The 11,281-nt window shown below is 38.6% G+C and overlaps 1 protein-coding gene across 9 annotated transcripts in view; it reads right to left on the bottom strand.

The window, feature by feature from the left end:
- ADD3 (adducin 3) overlaps nt 1–11,281 on the bottom strand; it is a 139,160-nt gene that overhangs the window by 84,265 nt on the left and 43,614 nt on the right. For 3 of the 9 annotated variants that reach the window (XM_019646644.1, XM_019646641.1, XM_019646640.1), the window contains exon 2: nt 7,223–7,300. The exons of the other annotated variants lie outside the window; for them this stretch is intronic. The gene's annotated coding sequence lies outside the window, so the exon portion shown is untranslated. The remainder of the gene's footprint in view (nt 1–7,222; nt 7,301–11,281) is intronic. 9 annotated transcript variants of the gene reach the window in all.

Below are 11,281 nucleotides of genomic sequence, written 5' to 3'. Positions count from 1 at the left end.
GCCCAGGAAGAGCGCAATGATGGTGTCAACATGGGCCAGTGAAGCAACGTCCTCCACAACTAGACTGAAGAACGAAAGGACAGCAACTTGTCTGTTCCCCTTCCCCCAATTCCCCAATAAAAATCTTAAAAAAAAAAAAAGAAAGAAAGATCCCAAGCCAGAAGCACCCAGCTAGGCAGCTCTTCGGTTCCGGATCCACAAAAACTGTGAAATAATAAATGTTTGTTGTCTTCAACTGCTAAATTTTGGGGTGATTTGTTACATAGCAATAGATTAATACAGTATTTGGGGTTTTTCTTTCTTTTTTTAAAAAAGATTTTATTGGGGAATTGGGGGAGAGGAACAGCGTTGGGGAATTGAGGAAGGGGAACAGACAAGTTGCTGCCCTTTTGTTCTACAGTCTAGTTGTGGAGGACGTTGCTTCACTGGCCCATGTTGGTATTATCATTGCGCTCTTCCCGGGTGAGGCAGCAGATTGGTCACCGGCCTCTGGATGGCCGCTCACAGCGGCTCTTGGCAGCTCATGCTGGCTGCCCGCCACTCACAGTAGCTTATGGCACTCCACTGCAGCCTCACTGCAGCCTATATCTTTGCCGGGGGCTCATGGCAGCCCAGCTCCAGGTAGAGCTGTTGTTCACCCTCTTAGCTGTAAAAGGCAGTGTCACTGGCCCTCATGTGGGATCCGAACCTGGGCTCTGCTGCTCAGAGCTGGCATCCCAAGCCAACTCTTACCCAATGCATCACTCGGCCGGCCCTATTTGGGGTATTTCTTATTTTAACATTAGAGAGTGCTCATGTATGCTTTCCTCCTATAAACAACGAGGCACATAAATTCTTTCCCCATCTCCCACATTACTCCAGAAATTCCTTAAAGCATCATTTCTGAAACTTGAGTATTATGCCAAATTAAAAAACAAACAAACACCCCTAAATACTAAAAAAACAGAGCCATCGAAAGTATTTGGGTACCTGTTATCTGGGAAAGGCGAGGAAGGTCTGAGGAAAGGGAAAGAGGGGCGGTAGACGAGGGGAGTGATATGACCATCTGCTCCTGGAATTACTGCAGACCCTGCATGCACACTTGAGCTCTGATTACAGACCAAGTCCGTTTTCTAAGGAAGAATATAATGGACAGGCATGGATGAAAAGTTAGTAAATAGAAGGAACCCATGACAACAATTCTGTAAGAAGTGGCTCAGTAAGAGAACACAGCAATAGCCCATGAACATGTTATAAAATAGAGCTTGCAGCCCCTAAATGAACATAGTTCCCATGTCTGAGGTTTGTTAAGTTCAGCGTTTTAACTTGATCCTTATCGGCAAAAGGTCATTACATACAGCGTCTGGAGCTCCTATTACATTGGGACTTCCTCCAGGTCAAAGGGGACTTTATAATTTTGTCCCATAATAATTAGAAGAATGTGTAATTTTGAGACTTGAAAACATACTACAGAGAAAATCTGAGAAATCAATATATAAATAACCAGAACACATGTTTTATCTTCTAATAATTTTACTAATATTGTTGATTTTAGAAAAATGATTCATGCTTAATGTTGAAATGAAAAACTATGAAAACATTTTTGAAAAGTTGAAAAAAATCATCACAAACCTAACTAAAATTTATTTCACTAGGCCCTTTCAAACATGTTCAGGTTTGGTTTTTTTTTTACACTATTTTACAGATTTAATCTTCATCCTTATGCATACAACTTTTTACATCTGTGCTGTTTGGAGCAGAATTGAGTCAAGGAATATAAAACATTTTAACATACACACGAACCTTCAGAAAGAGGGTATTGAGACAATGTTTTTAAAGAGCAGCTAGAGTAGAGAAATGCCTTTCATATATGTTTAAAAACAATAGTTAAGAATGAGACAGTCTTTAAGGGTTGCATAATATTCCAATAACATTTCATGACTAGGGGCAAATGATAAATGTTTTAATAAAACAAGATACAAAATTGTTTTTATGCTGCTGTCCTAGGTTGAGTGCTAGTTCTTTAAAACTACTACGGGTTCTCTCTTCCCTTATTTACTGGCTGCTGCAAAAGTGCACGGTTCGAAGGCCTGGGGATAAAGCCACTGCGTGAACGAGCCTGGGGCTCAGAACTGACCCTCCTCTACCTTCTCAATCCACACTGAACTGCAGTAATGAAAACTAAACCTCTGCATTAAGTCACTGAATTTTGGAGATGTTTTTATAAGCACAGACAGCCTACCCTAATATAATAGGATATCTATGGGTAGTTTATTCCTGGATTTTATTTACTAACTTGTATCTGTATTTTCCAAACATTTCACAATGAGCTTGTGTTATTTTTACAGTCAGAAACTATTTTTAAAAAAGTAAACAGTGCTGAGTACACATATGCACACATATTGCAATTTCTTTGAAATTATATAAATATGGCAATTTCTTTGAAATTATATAAATTTTAAATCACTAAAAATACTATCATTTGAAAACTAAATATTACATGCTGTTAAAATTTCTTAAGAAGCTGAACTATGTGTCTAGTTACCACCTGAGTGTGCCACGAAATTTCCCTTCATGCCAGTGTCAAACAGCAGAAGCCTGAGGCAAGATGGAAACAGAGGTCCGGTGATCCGTGCTTGAGCAGTTATATGACCTTGGGCAAGTCCAGGAAAAGTTCCATTTCTTACTGTGTAAAATGAGAAAGCTGAACTTTCTCATGACCACTAAGGTCTATGAACAGTTTTTCCCAAACAGCATTTTCTTACTTTCTCATGATGCACCTAGTACTTCTATAACTCTCTCTCTCCCAGAAAACCCTCCTGCTTGTCCTAAGAACTCAGTACTTGGTCTCTTCTGGAAAGCAAAAAGCATTTGTCTGGTCAACCATGGCCCAGGTGGGAAGTCAGATAACAAAAAGAGGCCGTATTGTTTGTGGCTAAAACAACAGTTGCTGGAAGAGGGATAATCTGTTTCTCCTCACCTAACTTTTAACTTCAGCTCGCTAGTCATGTCGCTCCTTTCTATTGCTGGGCATTGATCTCCACAGCCCTCTATGGAACACTTTCAAGCCTTAAAAAGCCATATGAATTTAGAAGATCACATATGTGACAGTACCCCAGAAGTGGGAAGCATCTATAGGCAGACCTTGTTTTATTGTGTTTCACAGATGTTGTGGTTTTTACAAATTGAAGGCAAGACCTGCCACCAGCAAAAAGGTTATAACTCACTTTATTGTAGTGGTCTGGAACCGAACCTGCAATATCTCTAAGATATGCCTGTATTTAAACATTAAAATGTGACAACTTGAAAAGGAAAAGGTGGCTTCTAAATTAGAAAAGAGGAGGTTCACATAACAAATCTCAAAACTTAGAGAAAGTATAAAGAATTCCAAGACTGGTAAAAATACTGTCCAGTTATAATAAAAATTAACTCCACTGTACAATGCCACTCACTGTAAATAATTAAAAGATAAAGGAACTGATGTACAAAAAGCTCATAAAAAAAGAGGGCTTCTGGGACAGTCCATAATGGAAGACGGCAGGTTTTGATGGGGACAGTGGTGGTATGAGGGAGGAANCCCCTGTGGCAGTGGGTTGCCATGGGCTACCGTGCGTGGCCAGTAGCCAGCATGAGTGGCTAGTAGCTGCAGTGAGCGGTTGTCCAGAAGCCGGCGACTGATCTGCCTCGCTCGGGAAGAGTGCAATGATGGTGCCAACATGGGCCAGTGAAGCAACGTCCTCCACAACTAGACTGAAGAACAAAAGGACAGCAACTTGTCTGTTCCCCTTCCCCCAATTCCCTAGCACTGATCCCATCCCCCCAATTCCCCAATAAAAAAATCTTTAAAAAAAAATCATAACTAACCCTGCTATAATGGACATCTTTGTACATACACAATTTTGTACATTTTTTGGAAATAAAATGTAAGTAATTTCCTATAAATGGAATTTATGGGTCCAGGGGTAGGCACATTTAACCTCTGATATTGACAAACTGTCTTCCATAAAAGTTGAACTTATTAATAGTCTCATCACCACTGTATACATTAGAACTAAAGTTTCATTTACAATTTCCATTCCAGGGAAATCTCACCCACTCTTATTTCTATACTCGATGAAAACAATAATGCTCAAAAGAAAGAATCAGTGGTTCTAATAACTTCCTAGCAAAGATTAGGCTGTTGATGGTCAGTGAAGGTTCCAATGGCTGAGTGTTTTTTAAAGTTAAAAACAAAAACAAAAATCAAGCAATAAAAACAAGTACACTCTACTTTACTACTTTAAGTATTAGAGCATATGCACTAGAGTCTAAGAGTATTCCTAGAAATGCATACATAAAATATATATTTAAACACCCAACAGTGACTTTGTAAAATCCAGATCGTTTTTAATAGTAATAAAAGGATGGTATGTTGAGAAATGCTCATTGAACAGTGAAAAGCTATTTCATATTCCATTACCATATGCCACAAAAAAGAAATATTCACATTAAGCCCACGCAGAAACTGGTATAATTTAAATTCACCTATTTTAAAGTGTAAATCTTTCTGTATCTGGCTTATTTCTCTTAGCATAATGTCTTCAAGGTTCATCCATGTTGTAGCATGTGTCAGAATTTCATTTTTTTGAGGCTGAGTAATATTCCATAGTATGTATATATCACATTTTGTTTTTCCATTTATCTGTCAATGGCCATTTGAGTTGTTTCCATCCTTTGGCTATCGTGAATAATGCTATGAACACCAGTGTACAAGTATGTGTACAAGTTGAGTCCCTGTTTTAAATTCTTTTGAGTATATACCTAAAAGTGGAATTACTGAATCCTATGGTAATTCTGTTTAACTTTTTGAGGAACTGCTGAACTGTTTGACAGCAGCTGTTCCATTATACATTCCCACCAGCAATTTCCAATTTCTCCACATCCTCATCAACCTGTTATTACCATTTCTGATAAGAGCCATCCTAATGGGCATGAAGTAGTATCTCATGGTTTTGATTTGCATTTCCCTAATGTCTAGCGGTGTTGAGCATCTTTTCAGATGTTTACTGGCCATTTGTGCATCTCCTTAGAGAAATGTCTATTCAAGTTCCATTTTTATCCATTTTTGAATTGGGCTGTTTGTCTTGTTGTTGAGTTGTAGTTCTTTATATATTCTTGATATCAATCCCTTATCAGATATTTAAGTTGCAAATATTCTGTCCCATTCTATAAATATTTCACTCTTTTGATAGTGTTCTGTGATGTACAAAAGTTTTTAATTTTGATGATGTCTAAGTTCTCTATTTTTTCTTTTGTTGTCTGTGCTTTTGATGTCACATCCAAGAAATTATCACCACATCCAATATCATAAACATTTCCCATGTTTTCTTCTAAGAATTTAACAGTTTTAGCCCTTAGTTTAGGTCTTTGATTCATCACGAGTTAATTTTTATATATGGTATAGGGTTTACTTTATTCTTTTGCATGAGGACATCTAGTTTTCTCAGTATCATTTATTGGAAAAGATTGTCCTCTCCTTAATGAATGGTATTGACACCCTTGTCAAAATTCAACTGACCATATATGTACATATATATACATGGTTTAATTTCTGAAGCAATATTAGTTTTGATAGTGCCAAACTGCTCTCCAAAGGGCAGGAAAAAGTACTCAAGGAAAGCAATCAGCTACCTCTCTGTGCCCCGAACTGTTGATGCCCTTCCTCAGGCTGGGGAGTGCTTTATAGTAAGATCCCACTGGGCGGACTGCAGTCAAAATCCATATATATATATTTAACTATGAGCACTGTGAATACAATGGTCTTAGAAATAGCATTGGATGATATCATAAAGTTACCTAGTTCCACAGTATAAATCACAGTAATTTTCCAAATTGAATTAAAAGGTCACTACTTTTTAATTTCATGGGAAAATCTGAAGATTCCATTACCTACCCTCTGACACATTCTTACTTCTGTAGTTTACAACTTTATTGTAAAGGGGAATATTTGTTCCCCTCCCTATCATTAACTATCCCTGGAATAAAAATTTCATTAGTGTTACTTATCGACTAGGGATGTTCTGTGAATATGTTTAATGTTTTGAAGCTCATGTTACAGAGAGCAGTATCCATGTCAGACTAGAACACAAATCTATATGAAATGTTTGATTCAGTGTGGAAATTTCTAGGTCCATAGCTGACTCATTCTCTCAAAAATCACATACTAAAACATCAATCAAGTATGAAGTTCTGGAAACACAAAGATAAAAATACATGATTCTTATTGTCAAGGAGCCAATGGTCTAATAGGCCAGAAGACATGCTAATACAAAATGATAAAACCTCGCAAAAGGTTTCCCATAGAGTATACTTAAACTACAGTCTCATTTATATGACCAAAAGTTTCCTTTTTCTAAGTATTAAGTTTTATCATACAAGACTCATAAGAATACCTTCCCTAATTTTCTTTCCTGCCAACCAACAATAATCAACCTTTCCTTTGAGCTACCACAGCTACCTTGATCTGTGTACCTTCTTACCGCTTTATATTTCATACTGTCATTATTTAAGTGCACCAAGTATCTTCCCCAGTTGACTTGACAGTCCTTGAGGAATCTATTTGATTTATCTTTGCTCCTCTATCATGTTTAGTATCAGCAAGAATTAAAATATTTATTTAATGAAGAATTTAGAACTCCAATATAGTAATTTGAAAATAGCATCTAAGCTTCAGGGATTAATGTAGCTTTAAATTTTTCCTGTCTACTCTTGGGAGAGCCTATTTAGTAGAAAATGTGGCTCCAATGGTGATATTTTTTTCCCCTCAAAGAAAGATATGTTCTTCTTACCATGTCATTCTTCCCAAGCTATTCATTCTTGGTTGAAACATAAAAATAAAGAAGCAGACTGAGCAAGTTAACCATAAAAATGGAATAATGGCAAATGGGTGAATGAAATATCCAGAAACATTCAAATGCAACTTACAAAGATAGAAAGTCATAAGAAAAAGGCTAGCTATCCTTTAAAAATAAATAGACTTGTTAGAAAAAACTGAGGGTAGGGGATAACTTTCTTTACGTGATATTGTTATAGCATTCTCTAAAAACATTAATTCGGATACAGCTGAAAATACTCATTTTCCAAAAATATACATGTGCAGATTTGAAGTTTCTGTTAAATGATTTTAAAATATCAAAAAATGTTTGATGGCTATATTAATCCTATTTTTTAATGCTTAAAATTATTTCAGCAAAAAACAACTCACCTGGATTTAAAGATCAAGACAACGTCAAGTAAAGTTATAACTGCTACACGGGGAAAAAATGGGAGAGGAGGAGTCCACCTGCAAAGAGCAAACACAGTGCCTGAAAACTGGACTGGTCCAACAACCATACAGACCAAGGTCTCCAGTGTGCAATTCAAACGCAAACAAATTACCATACCCTCCCTAGGCTATTCCACGGTTTGGAAATAAGTTTTTTAAATCAACATTCTTGACCACTGAACCAGGATTAATCATTACTGGCCCAGTGCATGCAATTTGCTGAAAACCTGAAATACAAGATAATTCATGAAAAAGAAAAGAAAAAGTGACCCATTAAAATTCTGAAGTAAAGGGCCGGCCGGGTGGCCCGATGGTTAAGAGCTGGCTTGGGACGCCAGAGGGCCCCGGTTCGGATCCCACATATGAGGGCCAGTGACACTGCCCTCCACAGCTAAGATGCTGAACAGCTCAACCTAGAGCTGGGCTGCTGTGGGTCGCTGGCGACGTCATAGGCTGCAGCCCCTGTGGCAGTGGGTTGCCATGGGCTACCGTGTGTAGCCAGCAGCCAGCGTGAGCGGCCAGCAGCCGCAGTGAGCGGCCGTCCTGAAGCCGGCAACTGATGTGCCTCGCCCGGGAAGAGCGCAATGATGGTGCCAACTTGGGCCAGTGAAGCAACGTCCTCCACAACTAGACTGAAGAACAAAAGGACAGCAACTTGTCTGTTCCCCTTCCCCCAATTCCCCAATTAAAAAAAAAAAAAGTTTAAAATAAAATAAAATAAAATAAAATTCTGAAGTAAAAAAATACACACACACACACGCGCACACACACACGTTGTGTGTGTGTGCGCGTGCGTGCGTGTGTGTGTGTATGCATTCTACTTTATGTCCTCAAAGTTTTAATAACTAGTTTAGATTAAAATTAAATTTTCTTTGGTTTATGAATATTAGACCCAAAAAAAAATCAAATTGTTTCACCATTAAGTGGAAGTTTTCTTATAAGTAATTGGATGATGGCAATTATTTACGTAGTACTTATTTGTCATTACCAAGAGAATTAGATGTGGTTCCTGAGTCTAAGAAGTGAAAAAAATGTATGGAAAAAAGTACTAGACAAAACTCAGTTATGAGTATATTATTATTATTATTATTATTATTGCATTAGTGTGCTAATTCTAAACTAAAATCCACATTCCATGTTATTCCAGAATATTTCCTGATTAACAACAGCATTTTAATTGAAATGAATTATCTTTCTTTTTTTAAAGCAAGAGGTTTTTTGCTAAAAAATTTTTAAATAAAAATATTTATAGGATTATTTCTCAGCTCACTTTCAAGTCACTTGCGAGACTGTCTGACAAACAAGCTGGCCTGAACAAGCAAAGCACTTGCACCAGTCAGACCTCCTGAATGCCTGGGCTCTTTGTTACCTTCTTGCTGCTGTGTTACCATTGCCCTCATTGCCTCCCTCCCCAGAAGATCATAGAGAGTTCTTTTACTATGATTATGTGTTGTATCACCTTATTCCTAATGCTAATGTGGTTCTAGCTTGCCCACAGGATAGGCAGCTGTTGTCTAATTATGGCAAGCTCTGGTATAAACAATAACGCCTGTAAGAAACAACGCTATTGAAAGACGAATACAGAATTCCTGACCTACGATGATGTAATCATAAAGTACACTTCCAAAGAATGAGGGCTCCTTTTGCAATACATCAAGTCATAAAATCTTCAAGGAAGAGATATTTCTAGATAAAGAATTTAACACAGAGTCCATGGATTCCAAGAGAATCCATGCATAAACTTCAGAAAAACTTGGATTCTCCCTAATTAAACACAAAAAATCGTATGTGCATTTTCTTGGGAGAGTCTATTGCTTTTATCAGGTTCTCAAGTGGTCTGTGACCCCCAAAAGAGTTTAGTTAGTGACCTAACAACATTGGGGATTTTAAGTCTGGTGTCAATGTTACCTGCCAATCAGCTGTAGGATATCTATCACAAGTAACTCGTTATTGATCAAGTACTCAAGTTTGAAATATTTGCTTTTTGAAATATATAATGGAGCAGACCCAATGTTATCTTTATATTAACATAACTTCTCTTTTACTTGCGCTTCTTGTAAGACAGTGAGCCATGGCAATGAAATTGCCCATCATTCTGAGCACACCTGTGGGAGTGTGCTGTGCATATGACCATGGTGTTGCACAAAATCCAGCAGAAAAAAGGTGGAGAACTGGTGATGTGAAACAACCCCCTCATTTTATAGATGAAGAAGCTTCGGTTCAGAAATTTTAAGTAATCTGTTCAAAGTCACACAGGAGTCCTGTTCCCTTCAATCAATGTAACTTCAGGCAGGGCTGGGATTCAGATGGATCCTACACTGCTATTTTCTTACTATGGATTGCAGCTATAAGAATGATTTTATAGCACCTTAGTATTTGACAAACTTCTGTCCTTGGCACACTCCTCTCGCTCTGCACCTTCATCTTGGACAGCCGCATCTGCCTTCACCACCCCAGCTACCATTTCTCCTTTCACGCACCAGACCTATACGGCCAACTGCCAATCCCCTATCTCCCGCTGCTGCCCCACTCTCTCAGCCTGCAAACACTGAAAAGTAAAATTCACATTACCCTCACATTCTTCTACAGAGATACAGAGATTTGTCCCAATTTTCTTTCTCCATGCCAGAAACCCAGCAATTTCTTTAGCTTCACTTTCACCTCCTGCATCCAGGTAGGAACCAATTCTGTCTGATTTGACCAGTTTTCCTCTCAGGTGAGTCTCTTTCCCTCCATCCTAGATTACTGATTTCAGCCACTCATTTTCTTCCTTCTGGAATATTATACTAATCTCTTTGCCTTCAACATTTCTTCCTCAATCTACTTTCAATACTGCTGCCAAATGAGAGTTTAAAAACAAAATCTCACTACATCACTCCATTCCCTATACATCCTTCAATGGCTCCCCATTTCCCAAAGAATAAGTTCAAATTCCTTAACAGGGTATGTAAATTTCTCCATGATACAATCTTTGCTATAAAACTGTCTGCTTTACACTGCAGTGGAATAATGAGTACTTAAATTTGCAATTAACTACTAATTATGGATGATAGCCATTAAAAAAAATTACTGTACAAGTATACATATACTAATGGTTAAACTGGATGTGTGCTGTGTAACCCTGCCAGTGTCAATTTGTTCAATCATGTTTCAGTTAAGCCAGACCATTAATCACCTCTCAATCTTGGCAAAAGTTTTACATGATCTTTCTTCACTAGGTTGAGAAAAAAGCCACATCGCATTTTTCACTGAGTCTCTTCTCACCCAAACCTCACTTAAACGTGTCTTTGGCAATGTCTAACATCTTATTATAAGATAAAGGTTGGAGATGTGTGAAAAAATTAACTTCCTAAATGATTTACCTAAAAGCAGCGTTGATATTTATGGTAGGCAGCCTTTAAGATGCCCCCTAGTGTTTCCACCCTCCTGGTAGTCACACTCTTGTACAGACCCCTCTCACACTGTATCATGATTGGTCTGAGAACAATAACATATGACAGAAATGATGACATGTCTGCAAGATGTGGCTTCCATCTTGGATATTTTCTCCTCTCTCTCTCTCTCTCTCTCTCTCTCTCTCTGAAACACACCCACATACCCCACTTGTTCTGGGAGAAGCCAGCTGCCATGAGTTAAGGACATTCAGACAGCCCTGTGGCAAGGCTCTTGCAGGAAAGAGATGTCTCTCTCCAGCTCATGAGGAAGTGAGGGGTGCCAACAACAAGTGTGTGAGCTAGGAAGCAGATTCTCCAGCCCCAGTCGAGCCTTCAGATGACTGAAGTCCCAGCCAGCAGCTTGACTACAATGTCAAGAAAGATCCTGAGGGCCGGCCGAGTGGCATGATGGTTAAGAACTGGCTTGGGACGCCAGAGGGCCCCGGTTCGGATCCCACATATGAGGGCCAGTGACACTGCCCTTTACAGCTAAGACGCTGAACAACAGCTCGACCTGGAGCTGGGCTGCCATGAGTCGCAGGCGACAGCGTAGGCTGCAACCCCT

Source organism: Hipposideros armiger, unplaced genomic scaffold, assembly GCF_001890085.2.
Source record: "Hipposideros armiger isolate ML-2016 unplaced genomic scaffold, ASM189008v1 scaffold_105, whole genome shotgun sequence".
Taxonomy (NCBI): Eukaryota; Metazoa; Chordata; class Mammalia; order Chiroptera; family Hipposideridae; genus Hipposideros; species Hipposideros armiger.
Note: the sequence above shows the minus strand (reverse complement) of the source record. Positions and strands in the feature narration are given on the sequence as shown.